This window comes from Poecile atricapillus, chromosome 11, assembly GCF_030490865.1.
Source record: "Poecile atricapillus isolate bPoeAtr1 chromosome 11, bPoeAtr1.hap1, whole genome shotgun sequence".
NCBI lineage: Eukaryota > Metazoa > Chordata > Aves > Passeriformes > Paridae > Poecile > Poecile atricapillus.
The window spans coordinates 9,396,591-9,422,825 of NC_081259.1; the positions used below are offsets into that span (position 1 = coordinate 9,396,591).

Sequence of the window (26,235 nt, forward strand, 5' to 3'; positions counted from 1 at the left end):
AATGCATAATAATTATATGGGGAAAAAGCAGAGTCTTTGAAGATCCAGTGTATATGATGTGTTGCCTCCTGCCAGAGGACTGCTATGCCCTAACACGCTGTTGCTCCCAGCACCACAATGTGCTGGGCAGGAGCGGAACAGTCTCGAGCACACAGACAAAGCGTCACGTTCAAACACATGATGAGCCTGTTACAATGAAACCAAGATTTTTAGAATCCTATATTACACCCATCTGAAGATTAAAATACTGATTTATCAAACCACCATGGTGATAGTTTGCACACAAAAATACCACTAACATAAAGTAATGGCTTTTGGTATCATTATGGAAGTCAGATTGTGGATAAAAGTGAGTTACTTTTCTTAGGTGGCAGAGAATATTGACCAATATTTACTCTGCCCCTGAAGAATTACAACTGAGAGAACATGAAAACTCAATACAAGCTTTAATAAAACTACTATTTCCAGCCAATTTTTTTATTCTCATTGACTTCAGTGGTCAGCTTGTCAAAGAAAAAAAAAAAGGGAATTGTTTATCAGAGGATAAACATCTCTATTTGACCTCTGAATTGCAGAAGCTGGGCTAAAAACATCAGTGGCTTCTTAACTTTCTTGCTCTTATAAATTTACAAATTTTACAACACTTACCGTAAAGCTTTAAAAGCACTCTTTGGCCAATCTACCATTCCAAAAACGATAGAGCCCAGCTCTGCCAAGATCCCCGAGGAATTTTCACACTGATGCTGGGTTTACTTTATATCAGAAGCCAAGTCTGAAATGTCTGACACTGAAAATGGAACCAACTGCCTTCAGTCTTGACAAAAAAATCTCAGCACTTCCCAACAAGTCACTCCGCACACAAAAATAAATCAAGATGAACAAAACAGTCGCTCCTTTCAAATTTATGTGTGCAAAATTAGTTTGTTCTCTGCAAGCCCAAAGCAAATGATTGGGGTTTAGCATGTTGAGAAATTGTGATATTAAAAACAGAAATAAACTTGTGATAATAAAAAAGCAACACATGCCACTCTTTTTTAAAATAGCCAGTTTCTTTTGACAAAGCAGTGACAATGCCTAAAATAATCCTAACTTCATCATTGTATTAAAACCAGCCACATGATATTAACAGACAGAATGTCATCTAAAGTACTAAACAAAGTCCAGTTGTTCACTTCCCAAACTGCTTTGATAAAAGCCATTGTTCTGAACTGTATCTAATTAAAAAGCTGTAAATACTGTGACGATCAAAGCAGAACTTTATGCCAACAAAGCCTTCTTTAGAATCATTGACTAATGCAGTGCCCACAGTGTTGATTTAAGCTCCAGCTAGTTCAAGCTATTTGTCCCATGGGAAAGAGTTAAAAGCAGCTTGCATTGACTTAGTAATTTACTACCAAAATAATATTGATTTACTAGCTGTCTGGTTTCATAAACTCTACACATTACATTTGTCTTCACCATGGTACTAAATTGAAGTAAAATAAAGAAAAGATCACCAACATCATGATTTACACCAACAAAGCCTTGGAAACTCATTTTGGAATTAAATGGAGAGCTAATTGCAATTGGACACAGAAGGATATTACTGTACGTCACAACTGCATTCCCAGCTTGCTCAACTTCAGTTTTTCATGTTTTTATTGTCTTCAGTGATAATTCTAACACAGTTCAGCAGTGAAACATTGGACCATATTAGAACAGTTTTTCATTTAGTGCCTTAATTTTGCAACAGATGAAGTGCAAGACACATATCTGCACATTCACTGTGGAAGTATTTATGTACCAGCATAAATGCAAATGTATGCATGGACATGCACACGTGCACCCATGATGTTACACAATAAAGCCACAAGTGCTGTAGTGAACCCAGATAAAATAAAGCAGCTATAAACACAACCTAGATGGTTTGCTGCTCTTTACGTAGAGCTGGATGGGAAAACACGTCACTGGAGGAAGTTGTACCACATGTGAACACAGGGCTGGATGCAAACATTGCGGTCAGAGCAAAAGAACCCACATAAACCTTCTGAAAAAATACAGTGTATATGATAAAGGTAAGACTCAAAATATTTCATCGTTATCTAACTCATTTTGAAGGCAAAAAAAGTCACAACACAAAACATGGACCTGGGCAATGATTACTTGAATCAGGGGGTAAGGGAAAATAAACTCTTGAGTTTTGAAGCACGTGGTGACAGAGCCTCAAAGATTGGGATGACAGTTTGCCAAGGCTTCCTCGAGGTCTGAGGAACCAGTAATGTGCAATCTGAGTTCTGTGCTGACAGCCCTTAGCTGACAGTGCTGTCCACAGAGAATTTTACTGGAGTGTGGAGCTGGTAGATTTGAACAGAGAGGAAAGTGTTAGTGCCAGTTTCCCTGTTTCCACCCAAGGCTCTGTTTTTGCTTCTGTCACATATGGGCACATACTGCACCACCATGTTCTGCAAATTACTGGTGTGCATACTCTCATGCACGTTCTCAGGCCATACTCTCCTTCCAACATACTGCTCCAAGTAACCAAGAATAGCAGAAGTGGGCACTGAGGTAAAAGAAATGAGATCCAGATGTTAACAGGGCTGATCATTACTCCAAAACAAGGGGATTTTTACTGTCACTTGTAGCACCAGTAAATAACAACAGCTACATTGACACACATTACAAAAATCAAACACAGTGCTGTCAGATGGAGAAAAAAATGATTTTTTGGCCAAACTTTTGTTTGGCTGTTACGAAGAATGACATAATTGTCTTGAATTTGGTCATGCAGACTTCAAAGGAGAAGCGGTGCCAGAGAACGAAGGTCAGTTTATGCAGTTTTATTATTATTCAGACATCTATTACATAAGGCTTGGATATGTAAATGTTTAGCATTCAGCATAAAAAAGATTCAGCTTCTCAACAGAAATGCCCTGATACCTTATATGTTTGTTTTAGAGTTTTTAGCATACAATTTTTCTTTAAACACAAACACAAGGCAAGTCCATAGTATTTGACACAAGAGTTATGGCAGCAGTATGTGCAATGAAAGAAATGTAGAGACCTGGCACACAGTTTCTTCTGCCAGATTGCCCAGGTGACAGTCCCTCTGCCATGCACACATCAACACAAATCCTGCCCTGTGACAGCCCCTGAGCACCTCCCCAGGGCAGGGAGCACAGCTCTGTCAGGTTCCAGAAGAGATTCAGTGCAGCCTCTGGGCAGCAGATGCAGCAATGTTACACTGATAGAGCCTGGGACTGGATGGATACATGAAAATCTATTCAAAGAGTTAAAGTGATGTGAAAATAAGTCTTTGTTATTTCATGTGAGGACTAGGATATAGAGGAATATTTACCAATACACCTGCTATTATGCCAGTGTCACTGCAGCTCTCTGGGTGGCAGTGCCTCTGTTTTCTCACAACTGATTACTAAAGTGGTTTGTATTAATTCACTAAGGCTTGCCAAATCTAAAAGAAACACCAAAAGGAGATAAAGCACAGTTTTAGCATATTGCTATTTAATAATTCATTTTTTATAATTACATACAGAATTTAGGTTCTTTGGATTAAACTCATCCAAGGGATGGAACCTGTTGAAGAGTATAAACATCACTTCTGTACCACTGAAGGCGTAAATTAAGCAATAGCCAAATCTCCATGCTGGCCTTTCTCCCAGGAGAGAATTTCATCCTTGATGGTGTTTTGAACAGAGATGAAGCATTTCCTTTTCATTGCTTCTGCCCACTCTCACAACCCATAAATACTATTAACACTATCCTGACCTTCAGAGTCATCCAAAGCACAAGGTTATTTTGCTCTTCACTAATCTTCATGTGCAGCACTGCGCTGTGCCATTTGCTTCTCCTCATACCTACAACAGCTCCAAAAGGAGGTAGCACAAGGAATTATGGCACAGAAGGGAAAATATCCTGCCTGAGTACCTCTGTGATGCATTTCCCAGATTCTTATTTCCAGACACTACACTTGGTGGAAGAGGTATCAAATTGCACTGATGACTGTATCCATGAGCAGGAAAGAACAAGTATTTACCTGCAGATAATCACTGGATGTGCTATTCAGCCTCAGAACTGTATCCTTCACTTTTAACTCTGGCTGTTATGTCTAGAGCTTTGCAACAAGCTATGCTAGAAATATCTTTCACTGCTAAGGTCAGATACAAAAATTATTTACACCTCTATTCTGTGTTCTAAGTGAGGTGTAGAATGCAGATTACAGATCTAGGAAAAAAAAAATTTCACTTGTAGCAGCGACTAAACAGAACAGTCAAAACATTTCCAGACAAATAGGAATTATTATTAAAAGATCTTGCACTGCCTGGTTTTAGCTTAAAAACTCCTCGTTTCCTTAAAACAGATTTCAAGACATTTCCTGATACAATTCTACTATTGCTGAATGGATTATATATTACCTAATTGTGCACTGTATAGGTCATTGAGTTTAATAAATCTTTTACTTCTATGTACCAAAGTAAATTATGTATTACTCAGTATGTTAAAAAGAACATATCTGGAATTTTAAAATCCTGGAAAAAAAAAACAATGCATCATTATTTTAGACTGATAAAAAACACCTGGGAGTAAATGCAGCTATTTTAAGCAGATGTTTAGAATTAATTAGTTTTAAAATTTTTAACATTATTTCAGTTACATTACCTACTCCTTGCACTTGGCCTCAGCACTGCAAACTCGCTGCAAAATGGAACCTGTGCCCCGTAACAACATTTCAGAAACACAAGCTGGTAAAGCTCAGTAAACAAGGTGAATTACCAGCAAGGAATCAGCCAAAAGGCAAATGATGGACTTATTGAGCTACATGAAAAAATACATCTGGGGGCTCAGATGGACTTTAGACCTCTCAGTGCTGAATTCTGCAATATATTTTAATTCTACAGAAGTTTTGAGTAAATTCAAATTTTGGAGAATAAAGCATGCACAAGTGTCACACACAGGAAATATTTACAGCATAATTCATTTTCATACTAAATTGAAGGCAAATCTCAGCATGTTTTTCAGTATTATACGGCATCCAAGTTTTTCCGTTGTCAGAGTGTTGCAAAATTTCATATTGACAGCCCAGGCCTGCTCTGCAGGAGTTGTCAGGACAGAGTTGGAGGTTTTGGCAGGTGGAGCAGGGATACTTGAGGCTTTTGGCATCCAGGAAGGGATGAAATGTTGCTTGGCTGTTTGGCACCTATGAGCTAGTTGAGGCTTTTGGCACTGAAAAGAGTCTGTATCCCCTCCTTCCTTCTCTGTGAGCAGTAAGAGAGGGAACATGGAATTTGTGGGCATGGAGAAGAAATCGTGGATCCATCCCCAAACCAGCCCAAGCAGAAAGCAACTGCATTAGAATACCTGACATGTACAGCTCTTCCTGCATCTAAGGACAGCACCTACACATTCCTGCCAAAAGGAATCAGTATTGAAGTACTTCAAGCATAATTAAGTTGCTATTTTGCAATTTCTGAGTTAATGACAGCATTCAGATGGGTTTACTAAAACTCCACACAAATTCTCTTTCACTCGCCGCTGACAGATTTGATGACCTACACCAGAGTCCCAGGGTACCTTTTTATTGCATTGCTGACTTTGACAAGAGAAGCACTTGCTTCTGGCCTCTCTGAACAACAGCAAACTGTTTTATTTTCTTGGGTGATATTCCATAAATTACTATTTTAACAGAAAAATGTCTAGAAAAGAGAGGACCTTTTTAAAATCCTGATCAGCACATCATGCAAATACTGGTGCATTACATCACTGGCAATGCACCTGAAAATCTAGACTTAGTTGCCCAATTTGTGCTTGTCCAACCAGAGCCATACAAGCCCTGTATCTGCATATCTGCAGTGGTAAATATTGTCTCACGTTCACCAGCATTAGAACATAGAGAAGATACTCTCCCGAGAACAGGGAGAGTATTCACTATTCACTAACTTTGGGGATAGTCAGAGAGACAGACCAAGTCTCTAATCAGCTTTTAGGTCCAACCATCCAGGACAGCTGCCCAGGATGAAAAATATGAAAAACTTGTCCCTGAGTTTCCAGTATTTACATGTCTTCCAAGATTTAGAAGTACATGTGACTACACAGATGGAAATATATAAATCTGAACTCTCAATGCATATCCATCCCTCTGAGTCTGCCCCATCTGAAATGGAAACCACACAGAGAAATGTTTAGCATCATTCCAATTCCCTCCATTTCTAAGTGGTCTGGAGAATTAGAAGTTGAATATTTGCACGTGTAGCTGGCAAATGGCTCAAAAGCCACAGACCCTGGAAAACACACAGAGGTTCTGAAAGGAAACACAACCAATAAACCAATATAAATTGTAGCACACTCTGCCACTTTCTCAGTAGCCAGCCTGAGGCAAATAGTCACTGGAGCTTGGAAAAGAGATAAAGGCAGAAATTTAAAATGGGAAAAAAAGAAGGAATGGGATGCTTTAAAAAGTTTATTAGAAACATAATATTCTTTTTTAAAAAAAACATCAATTACATTAACATTCCCAATAAAGAACTTAAAAGTTATATCCTAGCATGTAATAAAACAATTTATAAATTATCAATTAGAAAACATTCTCCACAATATGGTATTTAAATACTCACCCCTTTCATGCAGTTGTTCAAAGAAAACTTGGCACAGACATAGCGAGAGCATTTTCACAGTACAAATACAATAAATAGTCTTTAAACTTTTTCTCTGCAGCTTTTTAAGGTTATGCATTATGTCCATTTTACGGATGAGAATCTGACCTCAGGAAGAAGGATGAAGTGCTTTGTCAGAGCAGCACAGCTGAGAATTTTATCTCAGTGCCCAAAGGCAGATTTTCATGCCCCTTATAGAGCTTTTCCACCTCCTGTTTTGCAACTCTCAACATCGCCCTTTCAAATATGGGCATCTATCTACAGTAGGTACAAAGCGTGAAGGGGAAGACAATCTTCAAGACATTTTGACATGTTAATTATCTCTGGGCCTACTTATAAATTTGCATTAACACAATATAAAAGTCTATTTCCTGGAGTTCATAAAATAGTAACAATGCACGAAAGCTTTACTGAATGCATATTCAAAATTTGCACCTGGATGCGGTGGATTTTTCCACCTTCACACAGCACAGCACATGTTCCCCATCCAGCACAAACAGTGTGACAGGTCAGCCAGAGTCCAACATGCACAATGCCTCAGGTGCATAATAGAAAAAGAGATTCCAGTTTCTGGGAAGTATATCTGGAATTATTTTTATGAAATAACTTATTAAATGTATTTGCAAACATCCAAATGAAGGTTCTTTTAAGTGCTTTACCATGCAATTTTTAAAGCTGGTCTCACTTCAGCGCATGCAGTGGAAAAACAAAAGTAACATGGAGGAAAGGATGGGCATTATGTCTGTGAAAGGAGAGGACCATCAGCTTTCAAAGATCACACAAAGGCACACTGGTGTCAAATATGCAAAATCTTTCCATTGAGGCTTATTTTTCAGAGGGTTTTTCCCATCTTCTGATGTTATATGAAATTGCAATCCTACTTCTGTGATGATATATTTTTCAATGCTTTTAAATAACGCTTTCCATGTAAAAAGCCAGCAAAAACAGGAAGAAATCTTACATATCAGGTACCTATCGCAGACTCATCTCCTTTTGATGAAATTCCTGTGCTAGTTTAGTAGTCCTCACGTCCTTCTTGATGTGTCCATTCATTGGAGACACACTTGACAGTATTTGAGGAAGTCATTCCAGGCTAAGGAGAGCTATGGCAGGAATGCTATCAGCTGCTGAACCTCTAGATTAAAATCAGTAAGGCAGCAAAGTGACACTTGACTGGAGGAGAAAAGTGACAGGGGAGAGCACAGGGGGACTTGTTTCTGAGCCTACAGGTGAGCTGTAAGAACCACAATCACCATCACAATCTCTCCTGCCGATTTGTGGTGCTCCAGGTGGCATTTGCCCAAATTCCTCTGAAGTATGAAAAAGGCTGTTCTGCTCCCAGGAATGCTCACAAACCTGAGTGTACTCCCCCCACACAATGGCACCACCTGCTCACACAACCTGATTAATTATTGCATTATGCTGAACTTGTTGAAGGGCTGATTTTCCAAGACTCTTGTGTACAAAACTTACAGACAGGTTATGGAAAAGTAAATCAAGAGGGAGTGTGGGCATTTAAAATTACTTATGGTGCATACTATTTCCCCAACAGTTTATATCATAAACAAGCTTTATTCCATCACAGTGACACACGAGGTATTTGATTTAAAGCAATACCTAAAAACCATCACTTAAAAATACACAAGTCTTTGACACTTATGTACAGTACCTTCAGACACATGCTTTTGAAAGAAAAGTCATGTTTTCACTGTTTGGTTACAACATTTTTTTCCCCCTTTTTAGGAAAATGTTTAGAGAATTTACAATGAAAAAAACCCACTGAACCCAACCCTTTTTCTCAGAAAAAAAAATAAAAAATACTGCACCTCTAAGTTTTAAAAGAGCCCCAATACATGTATTTTAAAAATTTGTTTAAAATAATTTTCCTGACTCGAGACACTGTCTGCCAAGTCCCTGCTAGAAGCGAAATTTTATGGCTAACTGCCAAGCCTACGTATAAAAGGAGTTTACAGGGGAAATACTGACAGAAGAATAAACTGTAGCAAGAGCAGCCAGTATAGGAAAGTCTTTCTCGTGCATTTTGTCTATGAATAATCTGCAATATTCATAACCCTGGACACTGGGATATTGTACCCCTGCCTGCCTCAATTTCATACCAGGATTATCCATAGTGCCAGACCAATGATTTGATTATGGGTATTTATAGTCTATTGCTGATATGAGGCATCCAAACTCCTCATTTGTGAACAAGTGATTCTACTCATGTCTCCTGCCTCTCCCTGTTATTTGATACTACATGTAGCACTTTTAGTGGTAATATTTCTATAAACGTAATGCAAAGCAGATCACAGACCAAAAGCAGATAGAGCCTGGCAACAGAACAAATGTCAAAAGGAAAAATATTAAATCCATATTGTTAGATGACAGCCATTATATGAATCCTAATTTCTATTTCTATAAATGGAGACAAATTCATAAATTCTGAGTTTCAAAGGAATTATTTTATGCTAATGTATTTGTTAACCCTGATTTTTAAGGTAGATACCACTTTTTGAAGAGCCATTTTAAATTAATATATTGAAGGATAAGATTTACTAAGCCTTTAACTGAAAAGCAGTCTGAAATTCTGCCCAAAGTAACTCAAAAACTTGTCAGCCTGATTACGGTGCCTCTTTACTGTGGCATAAATCAAATTTAGCCAGATGAGTTTTCTTCTCAGAGAAAGCAGTTCTTGCCCCTTTAACCTTGAGCTGATCTTTGAGTAATATTAAGCAATGGCATAACTGATCTAAAATCAAAATATAATTTCAGTGTTTCTTGTTATTACTCCACTTAGAGACAAATTCAATTTTTAAGTTTGTTCAGCCCCACTGGCTCCAGCTGATTTCCTGCCCTTGAAGAACAGTTCCATCATTGTTTGGAAGGGATTGCTTTACACAAGGGCAGCCTGACTTGAAGATGTTGGGAACCTTCCTTGGTGGGCACCTGCACCACCCCAATGGGTCCTTAAGCTGCTTCTGCCTTAAGCTGTAACTTCTGTTTGGTCTCTGGTTATTCACAGTCAAAAAGCTTGTACCATTTCTGACATCTCAAGCTTCCTCCGGCTTCCTCACAAGCAGAAAACAGACTTAAATTTTGTTAGGAAGGGTTTTGGGGTTTTTTTTTAGATAATTAAAAAATAAAATAAAAAAACCCCAACCAACCGAAAAAACTCCCAAACATTAAAATCTCCTGCCTATATCCCATCTTGCAGAGCATTTCAGTATGCAGAAGTTCTGAGGGCAACTTTTGAATATAAGTTACATACAGGTTAAAAAAAGACTGCTGCTGAGGAAAAAAAGGTCCATGTGCAGAGAACAGTTTCCCAGAAACGTATTTTATGTGGGATTAAAAATGTAATATTCTCTTGTCATTCCTTTCCACTTTAAGTCAAATAAAATATAATCCACTGAAACTAATTTGATATCTGGTGAATAGTTTTCCTTTTACTGATTTTCTAGCTTCCAGCTTGGGGAGAAAAAAACCTGTCTGGGGAACAGTTACAATGGCAGCACAGGTCTAGATCCAATTCCCAAAGAAGCAAGAGCAAAAGCCACTGACTTCAAATATAGGAAGATGAGGGCTTAATTACACATGTGGGGTAAAGACATATATTTCCCCACTTGGAAAAATGTTAGCACAACTTGCTTTCTCTTCTGTGTCCAAGTTCCTGGCTTTTAATTCTCCAAAGACAGAATTATCCAATGAATAGCATTCATGGGAGAAAAAGACAATTTCATCTATCTTGAGTTTGACTCTGATTTCGTTCCAGATCTCTACTACTGTGTATGTTTCACCACAGTATCTTTAGCACTCGGCGCAGGGCAGCAGGCCTGGATATGGAATATTCGCATGACTCTTTCCATATCTGTTCAGTGCCAGTGTTTCCTATTATCAGTCCAATATTTTATGGTTATTGTATTAGCTTCCCAGCAGTACCTTCTCAAGTTCTGTAGCCTGAAACCTCCATTAACAGATGCTAAATACAATAGTTGTTTTTCACTTTTAGATCTTGTGAAAGCCCATAAAATTGAGTGGTCAGTTTGTCCAACTTTCTGAAGAAATTTTCCAAGATTTGAATGGGCAACATATAAAACCACTAAAAATACTCTTGGCAGCTCATTCATTTGGATTATGTTCCTTCTGCCAAGCCAACTAATGAATAGCTTATTCCAAGATAGGACTTCCGCATGAATTTTTTGTAGTAAAGGTAAGAATATCTATTTATAAAATTCCCTAGTTGCTTGTATTTGAAGAGTTTGGAGAAGGGAGGAGTTTGGGGGGATTTTGAGGGTTCTGGGTTTTATTACTAGCATTTGGACTTCAGGAAAATGTGTGTAAATAAATTAACTAATAAACTCCCTTTTTTTGCTTTTCATTCTTCTATATGCTCTGGTAAATGAAAGATAACCAAGCTATCACTGTCAGGCACTTAGTGAATAAAGCCTGACATAAAAGCCATTGAATTTCATGGAAAGTATCTCACTGACTTTGTTGGGTTTTGTACAGGACCTACAAGAACCCCTGAATTCCATATCAGATACAGCCAAACTACAGACGTGGATGTGATTTCTTACACATATGGGCAGATAAAGATCAAAGAAGAGGGGAAAATATCCTGCATACTTTCCTCACTTCATTTCTTTTACCAGTCTCCCCTGACTATAAAGTATTTGTTTACAGTCTAGAATTATGCTTCTTCAAATACCCTCAAAAAAGATCCACTTAAGAATACATTTTTACACACAAGCACAGATTTTAAATGGTGTTTTGTTCAACATATTTAGCATAGCAAAGTTCCTTTTTTTTGCCATGAAAGAGAAAGATATCTTTTATATCTTTTCCCATATTCCATATACAAATTTATTTTGAAAGCCTGAAACAACTTCCTGCTCGGTTGCACACATTTTTTTTTCCACTGAAATATATAAAGTTAAATTAATTAAGTAAAGCTTTCCAGAGAACTAGGAGATCAATGAGCTGTGCAGTCCTCAACACACAGTTAACAGATTTTATACAAGTTTATCCCTGTCAAATTTCAAACACTTTTGAATGCTCCACATTTTATGGCATTACTTATTTCTCTTCTTAAAATAGATCCTCAAAGAGGCCTTTTTTCCTTAAGAAAAGATCTTGCTCACCATTTATCAGCCAACTCAAAGACCACAACATAATTAGTTTATCGTATTTATCTTGCCAAGCACAAAGGCAGATCAGCACCCGTATTTTTTCCTCACTGATGCACTACATCTATAAATTCCATAGTTTTTCCATGGACATCATTCAACTCTATTAAAAATTATCTGAGTAGCAACTCATGGGGTGAAAAACAAAGAACAAGCTTCTCAGCCTTTGTACAGATGACAAATAGCTAATGGTAAAAAGTATAAATTTGGCTGGTGATCTCATTCTCCTTTCCCCTTTGTGTGTTCAAAGCCACAGCAGCAGCTAGAGAAGAATAACAAACAATAAGGGAAGCTAACTACAACAATAAGGAAATGCTGGGTTTGGAAGGCTTTGCAATCCTGGTCAACAAATAGATTTAAAAACAAGCTAGACAAATTTCTACCAGGAACAGTTCACTTGGATTTGATCCTGCATGGAAGCCAATTACGGACCACGGTGTCTTCCAGTGCCATTCTCCTTTATCTGTACCAGATACAGATACAGGTCGGGGAGGAGGGCTAAGGTACAGCTACTCTGAAGAAGCAACCAGAATTCAGAACAAAAAAGTAACAAAAGGCCTCCACTGTTTTAATGCTAGGCCTTGCAATGTCTCATGTTTGGCTCAGAGACAAAGTCCATCACTCAGCTATCTGCTCTTTCCAAGATGTGTGTCCTGGCTTAGGCCTGCCAGAGGGAGGCCACTTCCAAAACACACTATCTCACAAAATATTTCCCACTTTAAGCAGCATCCTGCAAATCATCTAACTACTGTTTTGCTCTGCTTTTTACCGCAAATCAACTTTGTGTTTCTTATTTAATATAAAAGCAGCTTGGCTGAACCAAGTCTTCTGTCTTCTGGAGGCTGGCTATATATACCTATTCCCAGATGGTCTGCCTGGAAACAGATGTATTGCACACCCAAAAAACTACTTCTCTTTGGGGGCTTTTAAGCTTGCTGATGAACAGTTCCTGCCCCATTTAGATCATTAACTTAACTCCCAAATCCTCATTTGCACTATAAATACCACCTATTGTACCAATATATTTTCTCATTCTCTTGGCCACCATGGATTAACAGCTTTCTTTAGAAGCTACTCATGAAACACTAGGAAACATCATTATCACAGACAACAGTTGCTATAATAACCACATTCTTCTTCACTTTGCCTCACCTGAGCTCTCAGCATTTGCACATGGCCATGTGTAAGGTATTGGGCCATATTCTATGTGATACCAGGGAGCTACAAAAGCCCCAGGGGAAGCAGAAAGAGTGAAGAGGGGTAACACCTACCACTCATCTATTTCCTGAACCTGAACTGTTGTAGGGGCCAAGCCCTCCCCTGTCCTTCTGACACCTCTTGTTGCAGCAGGTCACTGACCTTTCTGAAGGCTGCCTTACAAAGGATCTGACCTTAAGTTAGGCTTTACATTTGTGGTGTCCACAATCATAAACCTATAGCACTACTGAGCCAAAGACATTTTCCTCAGCCTCAGCACTGCTCTTCTGTACATTCTGGGGCACCAGGTAAATCTGGAATAGTCCCACTGCTTTTATTTCAGGTCACTCAAATAGTTTATTGCTTTTGACAACTGGCTCTCCTGCCTTTTAGGCATCCATACTGCTAGAGGGACAGTTTAATACCATCTATACATTGTTGGTCTGGGTCTTACCCAATCAGAATTCATATTAGATGCCAATAGAGGGTTTTAAAAACATAACTATGAAAACATGAGAAGGATCTTAAATCTGCTTTGTGTAATTTGGCTGAAGTTATCATGTTGCAAGGGGATCTATTCATAGGCAATCCTATGGGGTTTTTTTTGCCTAGTTCTCACTAGGGAATGTTTTGGAAGAAAAGTATAAAAAGACATTGTTTCCTTATTATATAATACTCCTGACTTATGCCAAGAATATTCTCATCATAAGCGCGTTCATAATCTCAAAGACTGAGCTATTGCATTACTTGTGTCTATACAAATAATAGGCTTCTAAAAATATGATTCCTTGACAGTTTTTGAAAGGTGACTTACGTATGATTAAAAAGCTGTGTGCTTGTTTTGCATTTCTGATTTGTAAATCCTATCCAGTAATTAAAATCAGATCTCAAGTGTGTCTGCACACATACAAAGTGAATACAAATCTAAGTCAGAGATGCATTGAGGGAAAATACAAAAAGCAAATTTTGCTGGCATATAACTCTTTCGACACTACCAATAATTTTCCCAAGTAAGAGGAAGTTCCTCAGTTAACAGTAACACTGATGTGTTTTTAAAGGAAATCCCTCCTAAAATTATAAATATAAAATGCTAATAAAGGGATTGACAAATAAAAGGGCACTGAAATGTACCATCACATCAGCCATATTTTGATACAGCACAAACATAACACCTGAAAAGCTAATAAATTCTCTGTTGGAAAACAGGAATAAAGCACTGATTTGCTGTTTGAGAAAAAAGATGGGCTGATCATGTACTCTGACCTCTTACAACACCAGCAACAGAATTTCCTCTTCCTGCTTTACTGAGCAACACAACTCAAATACGTTTTTTTTCCCAATTTTTCAAATGGAGAGAAAGAAACACATCCTGGGTTGGAGTTAAGGGATACTTTCAACTGCATAGCTAAAAATTTTTATTATATCCCCAAATCCTAATTCAGAGCCCAAGCTATTCCTTAGTTCTTGACTACAATCAATCACCAGTACAGACAATTTGCATTTGTCTCTTAAATGACACATTTTTTTGCATTTACAGTTATGAACTCATTCAAATCTGCTCCTCACAAACAAGTTTGCAGTAAAGAAGTGTTTTACTTAACTGACACAGATGTCAGTAAAACATCTCAGTCTGTCAGTACAAAACCTATATATAAAGTGAGAGAGCTGAAAATTTACCCAGATAATAAAGTAGTAGCAAAAAAAAAAAAAAAAAAAAAAAAAACTTTCCTGGTTTACCATGTTTAATTCAAATGTTGTCCTTGTCCACTATGCAGAATAAGAGGCTCGTATATTTTGATGGAGCCTGGCAAAGGACATATTCCTTAACAAGACTTGTGACTAAAGAAAATGGATAGGATGTGTAGACAGTTAATAATACTTCTGCAAGAATGTGTGGCAGCTTTGGAGGACCATATTGTGTGTGTTATTTTGCCTCTTTAAAGGAATAATCTTATACTGGAAAAAACATGCACAGTTTGAAGGCCAGTGACCTCGCCACCAGTCATGGTTGGGTACCCAAGGGAGAAACAGAGTTTAAAAAATGTGTTTGCTCTACCAATTCTCCTGTTTTATCAAGACCCTGGAGTAGGGGCACCTTGTAATGGAGCAAACCTCTGCTTCCATCATGCTCCTGGCTGAGTTTGACAAAAAAACTAAAATAGTAAAATAATAATAGTAAAAGTTAGACTGCTTCTCCAAAACTATTTTTCCATCCCTTGCAATGCAAAAACCTGTGCATGAAGAGAGAGTTTCAGATTTCACTCTTGCTGCAATAACTGCTCCCCCATTCAGTTTCTGGGCCTAGCTGAGAAAATGGGAAGCATCTTCAGGAACAGAGCAGAGAGCTCTGTGCTGTGATCATACCACACAGTGCTCTAGTAGTCCATCTGTGCCAGACGGAGCCAAAATCCCCACTCAACACTGACTGTAAACCCAGCTTGTCATAATGGTAACCTCCCAAGTGAGAAAAAGAATTGTGTTTAAAAAAACATGGTCCTCTCTGCCAAGCAATCCCTTTAACTGGCCCAGTTACTTTGCATAAATCCCAGCAATGCTAGGGGAAAAACTCTAAAGATGGACTACGCCCTTCAGTAATTCAAAACCACAGAGCAAAGATATCCTGTTGTAACATACATGGTATTCCAGGATTATAATTTTTGCTTTGAGCCACCTTTCAACGTAGACCAAATGGAAGCAAACCTCATTCCTGAGTGCTACGAAGCCAGTTTTGTGTCTCTCACAATTATGTTTGAAACCATAATGACAGATTACAGGAAATGAACATATGGACAGGGTGATTTATAAACACTTTTAAACAATGTAACTTTTATCAGTTCTGCTACATCAATCACCAATCTAGGAACAATTATTTTTTGTATAAGATACTCTCAAGAGTGGTCAGGACAGGATTTGCTGACAGCCTATCTTAAAAACAGAATTATAAATTGCCTTCACTTTCTGTGCAAAGTAATGGTTCCATACAGATAAGGGAAATCATGTGCTTCTCACAAACAGGAGAGCATAAGCAGGGAACCAAGAAAACTTTTCTGTGCACACCAACAGAGAAGCAGTCCTGTCAAACAAAACTGATGCCACACCATGAGACCAGGTGTGCCTGGGAGGCTTAAGGACAATTATGAAACAGTTTAACTTTTGCAGAGCATTTGATCTGGTAGGCACAGCTTTAAAATCAAGATTTTCATAATCTATAATTCATATGATAAATTAATGTGAATGAGTGGCAGATTTCAAGTAACTCTTGTTAAGGAATCAACAAAGGGAACTAGGAAGTAGGTACAATTACTAATTAATAAATAAAAATAGCTAAGATGTGCACTCAGTAAGAATAAGAAAATAATTACAACTGCACTTACAAATGGTAAAACTGATTTTGAAAAGCCCTCCACAATTTTGGTTGTTATATTTTTATAAATTTTTGAATTATAATAAAAATGGCCTAAGGGCTATTACCTATGGGCCCTCATGAACAGAGACAACACAGAATTACAGTATTCAAATATCTTCCCATGAGTAAATAACAGTTACTAGAAGTTTATTTACATCCACTAATTGTAAGACAGTATAACAAACCAGCCACTGGAAGCTGAAATTGGACAAATTCAAATGAGACACTGGGCACACAACTCTCACACTAAGCACAAAGAACAACTGCTTGTCTTGAGGCAAAGGTAAACTGGATTAATCAAATATACATAAGGTCACAAGCATCATGTAATAGTAATTTTCCTTTCAGCTTCTGTGACTATCTTAATAATATGGAAAACCAAGTCTAATGTAACATTTTATTATGGGTGTTCCTGAGAGCTAGAAAGAACCACTGAAAAAACTGAAACTGCAGGAAGGAATCTTAATCCACAGATTTTTAACACAAAGATCACTGCAGCTGGGACCATACAGCAACAACAGGCCCCCAACACAGCAAAATGCATAGGTTAATAATGGCTTTCAGCTTTAAGGCTACTTTCTAGAGAACAGGAGTAACCAGAGGATAGATCTACCAAATTAACTGATGTAAAGCAAAAAGATTTAGAGGAGTAGAACATAAAGAAAAATAAAAACTAAAACCAACAAAACCACAGGAAAAGAATAAGCATCTACAATGCAATTCATAAACTACTTCAATATTTCAAATGAAAATTTATAGCTCCTTATATCAGGCTCTATACTTTTGAATATCAGATCCTACATGTTGTATAGGTAGAAACTTAAGAAAACAGCAGTAAAAACTACTTGTATGTACATATATATATATAAAATCTACCTTTGCCATAAAACAAGAAAACCCCATGATCTTAGTCTGAATCATGTCAAAATTTCAGAAGCGAAAAAACGTCTTCAAAGAAAATAATTTTCAGTACAGTCTATGTCCCTTACTCTAATCCCTGTTACTGGCAACTTCTCAGCAGAGGAACTACTGGGCCAATTAACTTATAGAAAAAAAAGAAGTGTAGAATGAAATGATCCACGTTCCTCAGATAGCAAGGAGACAGCAGTATTTTAACGGAGCAGCAGAGGGCATCGAAGCATAGTAAAGCTCAAATATCCCAGAGAAGGGAAGCTGCCTTTAGGTGACAACTTATCCAGGATTCAGGCACCTACTCTGATGCCTGATGAGGAGCAGCTACAAGTGTTCAGATAAATAACTTCCTGACTCAGTTTCCCAAACCATAAGTGAGATTATGTGCAGCTAATCCTGACCCCACGCAAGGCAGGTTTGTTAAAAAAGTTGATGTGGAGATAACACTCACCTAAGAGGCAGCTGGAGATAGTCCATTTAATAATCTTTGAGAGAAAATTCTAATTAGATACTAAATAGTATCACTGCAATATACCCTTTACAGCCAATACAGTCCATGCTGCACAATGCAAAACCAACAGCACCTCAAATCATACTTTGAGTTTTACCACTTCAAGTAGTCAAATCACAAGGTCTCACATATCAGGGCACGAAAGCCAAGTGTGTAATACTTCCTTTGGAGAGTTTCCTGGGGTAGAATGGCCTCATTGCTCTTCTCTTTTGCCTTCAGACATGTTCCAGCAACATCCTCTGCCTGTTCCAAGATGACCATCAGCTAAAGGGAAATATTTAACTGCAGCTGAAATGGGCAGTAAGAATATAGCTGGAGAAGAAATCTAAAGAAAGCTGTCATAAGTAACCTAGTTGAAGATTTGGATTTTGGTTATAAACTTTAAAGGGTAAGATTCTGGTCTTCATTTTTTCTCTTCAAATGCTATCACACAAAAATCAAAATGCAACAGCTTGCAGTTGGCCAGTGCTTTTCCATATTAAACCTACATACACATAAAAAAAAAAAAGAGTAAAATATGATAATCTGCTTTAGCAGGGAAGTGGCTAATAACCTACACAAGAAAGGGTGAGGAGGAAGACAGATGTTTCTTATTTTCTTTAAACTGTTTTCAACCTTTTCTTTTATGTGCTTTTTTGGAAAAAAAAAAAAAAAACATTTTTATTTCTACAATGTACAGCAACCTCCCACAGAGATGGGAATCCCACAGGAAATTTCTATCAGTTATCTGCTACCTAGATTTCTGTTCCATGAACTTGATTTACTTCGGATTAATTTACATTTTCTGAAAATGAATTATTCTGACATTCATTTTTCAGCACTCCAATCATGGACTGCTACCCTGCAGCCACCACAAGCAGGCTCACACAGCCCCAGAGCAAAGCTGTCGGGTTGTTAAGACTCTTCTAGGACTTTACACAGTGATACAACACCAGTTTACCCATAAATAGGGTTGGCACACAAGAAGTTGTCACTGACTTAGATGTGAGGCCTCACCAGAAGTGTAGGAATACAAGCAGACAGTAGAAATCCTTTTACAAGTCCTGTCTGTTCTGGTTTTCACTCTTAACTAACTCGTGCTTCTGGGCCAGGAGAAGACCCTATCCTAGGCCAAAAAAGGAGATTTCTCAAACAACACACTCAAAGGATAGCTAGGTCTGCTCTCCATCATCCACATTTTCCTCTGCAATAGTAATGAGGTGAGAGAGATTTGCAGCCTCTCAGACCCCAGTGCTTAGCCTGTCTGGAGGCCTTTGGCAGCAGCAATCTTGGGGCAAACTGGTAAAGAATAAAGAACCACGACTGTCTTGCAAGATGGTGAAAACAACAAGTGTTTTCTCCATGTGTGAGGTAGGGGCTGTAATACCCTAGTGACACTTTCCCTGGGAAAGGCTCAGTGAGGAAAGCCTGTAATAATCCTTCCTGTGCTTGTGCAGTGAGCCACATATCAGGGACTGCTGTTGAGTTTGTTTGCTGCATATTCTTTTCATTTGACAAGGGTAAACTACTCCAAAAAGCTATTTGTTTTCTTGCTCTGCATACACCCAGAATATATTAGCTTAGTCTTCCCAAAATTCAGCTGAACTCCTGAGTCAATTACCAAGGTTGCCTACTAATATGTCTTCATTCAGAGGATAAATCGTACAAGCATGGTATTCAGTTTTCAATGAAAAATCAGTTTACCTACAAAGCCTCTCCCTATTCACCAAAGTAAGCAAGAGCAAAATTGAATCTTTTCCGTTTTACAAAGACCATGGCTGCTCTTTTCAAAGTATATTTTGGGATTGAATATTTTTAAAATATATATACAAAACCAGTTAATTTCAAATTCCCATCTATAAGAATTAATCTAAATTTTTTAAAAAAAATTCTTATTCAAGAAATGCCTTTTCCAAAGAACAGCGACTCCTATCCTTCACGGGGCAAAAAAGCCCACGGACTTCTAAAAAGCCAACTGTTTTATTTCAGGAACAATGACTCCAAGTTTAATCAGGTGAAAAGAGGTATTTCATAAAGTTGCCTGGCTTTATTCTAATTACACACAAAAATTGCTATATGTAAGTGGAACAATCTGGTTTTGAGCCATTTATGGTAACCCATCAGCCAAAGCCTCAGCTGAATGCAAATCATCCACAAGACAGAGCACCAGAAGTGGAGATACGAGATTAAAATAACAAACTGGGTTATTTCACTTTTGTACTGTCAAATAATGCTTCTTCCAGAAGCTTGTTTAAAAGCTGTGCCCTTAAAAATTGCTCTGGGTTATGTTCCTGATGATTTTTGGCACCAAACCCAATGTTTCTCCACATTAACTTATTAACAATGAATAGAAGTAAATCACCAAGTTAAGGGAAAAAGTACTTAGTATGTATTTTGAAAGTTTATAAACCACCTTGATTCCTTCCCTTGGCTTTTCTCCAGAGAAATTTACTGGGGTAGCTGAACTGATTTACTACCTGCAGGAGATTTTAAGGTAGGTCCAACTTAGACACAAACATGAAAGGTATCTTGGTCTCATCGTAAGAACTGTACTTGTAGAGGAATGTACAAAGGTGCTCTTGGCACAGGGAAGAAAGGCCTGAAGAACTCCAGGAGAGGGAAGACTGTCAGTCCTGGCACAAGGACAAAGCAACTCTTCTGGCCTAATGCTGCTTTCAGAGCAGAAAGAGCATCTTTTACAGCAGCAGGCTCCTCCTGCTCATTCAGCACTGCACCATACCTGGGCCAGCAGTGACAACTCCAACACCATCCTCATCATCAATGGCATCTAACATGGGGGAACAGAGAAGGAAATCAGGGGTATTATATAAAAAGTTGAATTATCTTCCACTGTGAATGGTGAGAAGACGGAAAAGAACACAGATGTTTAAAATACTGAACAAGAACAGCTCTTTGCAGAAGAGACAGAAGAGTGTCTGGGTCAGAGTATGTCCCAGCAAGGCACTGAGTGTTAGAACTTGCAAGAATAATTAAGGAAAATGATAGTATTGCCAGGTTGAGACTCCCAAAAGCCTAAACCTATACCAGAAAGTCTCTACAAGTTTCACAACTGACTCCAATGACAACAACATTTGTTTCTTAAAAGGAAAAAAATGAGAAACAGCTGTCCCTGGCTTCAGAAGCAGGTGTGATGCATCACTTCAGACAGAAAAGAATGAAAAACCTGATGGGGAAAGTTATATAACTTGCAAAAAAACCCAAAAAAATCCCCCAAAAAATCTAACCAAAACAACCCAAAAACAACACGTCAACCAAAAAAATATGAAGAGAGTAGAGAATATTTCATTTCAACCCTATTAAGTATGTTATATTTTTTCCCTTCAGCTTGCACATCTGATTCTTAACTTTTAATTAAATAGCAAAAGAAAAACTTTCCATTCTTCTTTTAAATGTAAATTTTAGTGAAAATTTATGTTACCATATCTTAGTTACAGCTTCCATAACTTCTTTATTACTAGAGTTAATTAAAATTAACTTTTATAAGGAGGGTAACTTAATAAAAAAGAAGTGAGATAAAAATGTAATTGAAATAAGAACTCTGAGATGGCCAACAGCACAAATTACAAAAACACAAGAATGCTGAGCTAAATTTGGTAAGCTGAACTTCAAGGTGACAGAGCAAACAAAGAACCCACAGTGTCCACAATTTGGCTATGAAAAGCAGTACAAGAGGCATTACAAATCTTTCCCTCTAACCTATTAAATTACATGTTTGTCATTCCTAATTAGTTTTGTCACTGAATATACACATGGAGAAAAGATTTATTAAAGAAAAATAATCTTACGTACACACTGGATCATTTATTCTAATTAAACAGCATTCCAGACAGAAATACAGTTTCAGCTATAGTCCATTTCATCAATAGAAGATGAAAACAGTTCAGATGAAAGGAAAAACAGAAATATAGGCTCAATTTTACAACAAGAGCAATATGGGGGTCACTAGAAGGAACAAGGGTTTCCTGAGCACAGCAGGAATGCAGCTTTTACTCTGGCTGTTTCAGCAGCTACCAGTGGGTTACAGGAGGTGTTTGCAGAAAAGATGTGGTGCACAGCTATTCCACTCACGTGCAGTTTGTGTCCCAGCCTGGGGACAGAGCTAGGAGCAGCTAGCAGGAAGGGGCACTTCACTGGGAATAAATCTTATGTGAACTAGGGCTCCCCCCTCCAGTATCCTCAGTATTTTGTGGTCTTCTGAAAATACCATAATTTACCAACATGAAAGCAACTACAACAACATGCTTCAGGCACATTCATTTTAGAAGAGAAACCTGAAATCTGATCTCTGGTCTCAAAAACAAAAATTAAGGTTTCCTGCATTTCACTTTCAAGAATTTCCTGACCTTATTCAAATCTTAAACATCCCTGGCTGGGATGAAGTATTGTTCCACCATGTCAGAGAGTGATAAGACAGCAGTGTTGAACGGAATCTCCTCTGGCACCCAGCAAGCAGAATGATTTCTGCTCAGACTATTAAAGAGCTCTTGCTCTAAAGGGCTGTGTGACAGCACCAGAAGCAGTCCATGTTCTGGAAGGCACTTGGAGAGTTAAAATAATAAGCTTGCATTAGCAGCACTGATTCTTCTGTCATTGCCACTCAGTTTTAATAAAATACTGCTCACATGTCCACCGGTAGCTCCAGCTCCTGCACAACCTGACAGCAGGTCCTTCCAGGAGGTACTACTGTAAAGCAAACCAAAGCCAAATTATTACTTCACACTAGTTCATTCCACCTTAAATTAGCAGGATCATTTTTTTAATGAAAGTTTTCTTGGCTTCTCTTGCACTTGGGAGAAAATGGATACAATAAGCTGGTTAATACACAGCATGGCTTAAACACTGGTGCATGTTAAAACTTCCAGGCTGTAGTAACAGCTCAGTCCACAGAGCATCTACCAGAAGTATCTACCCAAATAACTTTCAAGGATTATGTTTTCATTTTGCAGTAATTGCAGCTTTGGAATCATTATAGCTCAATCCAGTCATCCCAATGCAAAAAGCCTAAGCAGTTCTGGATGCAGCAGACCCCACAGATCCTCCTCAGCCTCTGTGTGGTTGCCTAAACACACTGCAATATACCATTAATTCAACCACTTTCACTCTGTAATACCAGTCAGGCTATTCCAAACATAAAATAACACAGTGTTATTAACTTGGAAAACAATTAATAGTATATAATTCTTCAAATTTGAAAGGTTTTTGCTTGCTTGGGTTTAATTGTATCTGTGGTAAGCATTCACTACAAAGACCTGTACAAGTTTCAAAAGATGATACAATATATTGACACAACACTCATTAAAATTAAGCTGACAGAAATCAACACCCAAAACTGGTGAAAAGCTATTTTTAAATACAGCAGAAGTCAGACAAGAAAAGCAAGAGAAAAAAATGCAACCAGTTTCATTGGTAAGCCCAATTGATGCAGAGCACTGTTATCAGGGCAAACAAAAATTCAGAAAGGGAAAAGTGGATATATATTTGGAGAAGCTGATAAGTTAGTGATTACAACTCGAAGGCCGTCTTTCCCACCATATTAACAGCTCTTTAAAGTTTTAAAAATTGGACTGAAGTTGATGATCACAGAAACAGAAGAGGAGGTGATTTTTTTCCTGGTACATCTTCAGATGTCCACAGATTTTGCTTCTTCAGTTTCATATATGTTCAGAGAGGAGATAACAAGGTAGAGGAGTCTAATAACAAAATGATAAATGAAAAGACTTTATGAATGCTGACTGTACAGATAGCTTTGTGCCTCTTCTAGCCTCTTGCTTTTTTTTCCTATTCTGCACAAATTTTTTTGCTCTTCAAGCCATAGTGCAGTATTCCCAGATTTCAGCCCTACATCTTACAGGTAAGCCCTCCATCCCTCCAGCACAGAAATAGGTTTTTTCACTGTGCTTTAAGTATTACAACACATAATTATTTGCACTATGCTTTGCACAGATGTGATAAGCCAAATGTGGCCTGCAATCACACACAGTTCAAGGGTATAGATGTTGGTATAGCAGAAATTTACAAAGCCATGCCCACTTCAGGAAGCAGCACTGACATTCTGAGATGGTCAAAAAGGAACACTAAACTTCTCTATAACTCCTTCAGCAAATATCTCCATTTCCAAGCAAATGTAATTGCCAAAACTGACGGACTCTCCAGCTCCCAATGGTCTGTGCCTAAGGGGAACCATAAATATACCACAAAGGAAGGCACTACAATATTAATGATCTGGCCTGTCTCCTCCTATTTCCTTGCTTGGGCGCTTAACTATGTTCCCCAAGAAACACTTACAGAGGCTGAAGTCATTTCAGCCACAGAAGAATACTGCAAGGATGCTCAGTTTGGTTCAGCCTCAACTTCTGCAGCACAATGTCTGAGCACACTGTAAGCACTATTTGGCAAAACCCAGTCACACAGGTTTTGAACTTGGAACATTTGAAAGAGTTTATAATATTAAATTTAGAAAGAAAGCCCAAGGAGCATTGAAACAGTAAATTAGGATGGTGCATATTTTCCTATTATATGTGAAACTATTTGCTTTTGCCATAAAAGGGACTTTGCATATAGCTCACAGGGAACTTGCATACAGCCATACTCTCCAATGTGCTCCAGCCAATAGCAAATTCCCTGCAATCAGAGATGAGTCAAAGGGAAAACGCTATCCAGAACCACGTGCCAACAGACGACTGATTATACATCGGTCCCACCGGCTGCTTTGCAGCCAATTTAAAAACCAGCAGCATCAGAGCCAGCCAAAGCAGCAAACCAGTGCCAAGTCAGTACTATAATTGTTTGTGCCATTAAGCATAAAGAATGCCATTGCTTCCTAATCTTATAGAGAAAAATGCAGCATGGGAATGATGACAATTACTGCATGATAAATTATTTTAAAAGCCCTGTGCTCTCGTTACATCACTGCTCACACATGAGAAAAGGCATTTTGAGAGTAGTCTTATTTTTAAATCCCCCCCAAGAAGTGAATTATGATGTCATAGATAAAGCTTATTTAAAAAAAAAAAAGGTTTTCAGGGATGGTTCCTGCTTTGTTTTCTCCTATAACACACAACAGCATATATAAAAATAAAGCAGGAGTGAAACATGGGCACATCTCATCTCTGAATTTGGAGAAGGCATTCAGCCCTGCCTGGTGCCAGGCCTCCTAACAGAGATACTCCAGTAAGCCAGGACAGAGTAGCAGTGAAGGACCCTTACTCAATGCAGTAAAAACACTCGAGAATGTTCTGCACCATGCACAGAAACACCTGATGTGAGAAGCTCTTTTGCCTTCTCTCTGCTCTGCTGTTACACGTACCCATTATGGGTGCACTGCTCTATTATCCCTGTGCCTGGTGGGGATCTGTTACAGATATCTGTTAGAGTAAGGGTGTGCCTACTAGTGCATGTGCTCTGTGAAGTGAACCAAAAGCATTGCTACATTTTTATATGTCTGTAAGTCTAAGACACAAGCTATAAACTCTTCTCCAAAGGGAAAGATAAGATGAGAAGATTTTTGATGCCATAAACTGAGGTCAATTATGTTACCTCACCCTTCACTATAAACAAGGAAAACATAAAAAGAGCAAAGGGTCCTAAAGAATCTTGGCAAATTCAAGTTTCATACAGAATACTTATTTCTTAGAAGTCTACAAACTCTAAGGTGACATAAAACATTTAGTACTGATTCTTCTTTTTAGCATCTAAGGGGATAGAAATCACTATCTCATTCTGCTCCAATTCATTCAGGGAAGTACACTATCTCCACTCACTTTGAACCAATAATTCTTGAATAAAAGATTAATCCCTATCACTATGAGTCATCCCAACCCACATTTTTCAGCAGTTAGGTGCAATACATGGTTTGGATTTTTTCCCTGTTCCATTGTCCCTTTGAAAGGTTCCACAAAACCTACTCATTTTTTAAAGATTACATCTTGATTCATTTCCCTGCAATGTATTTTAATAGGTGTACTAGCACCACAGTTCTCCAAGCTCCATAGTCAATGGACTTTGGAAGAGAAACAGTTTTGTCTTCTCATATTGCAGGAAGCCCTATCACCCTTCTGAATCAAAAAATATAGATCTGTATCCTACAATCTTTAATATGAGCTCCCACTAATTTCAATGGCTATTTTTGTTCTCTCAGGAGCAGCAGCACCCAGCCTTTAAGTACTCAGACCCCACTATCAGTCCCTAATCCTACTGCTGGAGCACTGTGCCTGTCCTATGGAAGAGGTGCCACATACAGTGCATTTCCATCCTGCTTGTATTAATCTTTATTTCAGCACCTACTTAAGCGGAAATGTAGATAAAAGCATTGTTTTTGCAAGGAGAAAGAACTCCTTGAACAACCTCTTCTTGTACCAAGTGAGTGTAACTTCATACAAT

At 38.2% G+C, this 26,235-nt stretch overlaps 1 protein-coding gene across 1 annotated transcript in view; it reads right to left on the reverse strand.

Annotated features, from left to right (window-relative positions):
• ADAMTSL3 (ADAMTS like 3) overlaps window positions 1-26,235 on the reverse strand; it is a 172,501-nt gene that overhangs the window by 96,030 nt on the left and 50,236 nt on the right. The gene's annotated exons all lie outside the window — the stretch shown is intronic.